The sequence below is a fragment of the Aptenodytes forsteri genome, unplaced genomic scaffold, assembly GCF_000699145.1.
Source record: "Aptenodytes forsteri isolate BGI_AS27 unplaced genomic scaffold, ASM69914v1 Scaffold547, whole genome shotgun sequence".
Taxonomy (NCBI): domain Eukaryota; kingdom Metazoa; phylum Chordata; class Aves; order Sphenisciformes; family Spheniscidae; genus Aptenodytes; species Aptenodytes forsteri.
Window position 1 is genome coordinate 176,848 of NW_008795324.1, and position 211 is coordinate 177,058.

Here is a 211-nt window from a genome sequence, read left to right on the forward strand (position 1 = left end):
CGGCGCAGGGGGGTGGCGCGGGGCCCCTCGGCGCTGCATCGCGCTCATTCACATCACGCACGACACCGGCTGCGGCCAGACCCAGACCCGCTGCAGAGCCAAGCGCTGTGCTGAGCAAACCCAGCAGTGGTGAGCACAGCTGCTTTTCGCTTCCTGCTCCGCAGAGCGCGGAAGCGGACGGCACGAGCGAGCCGGTGCCGCCCGCAGAGCC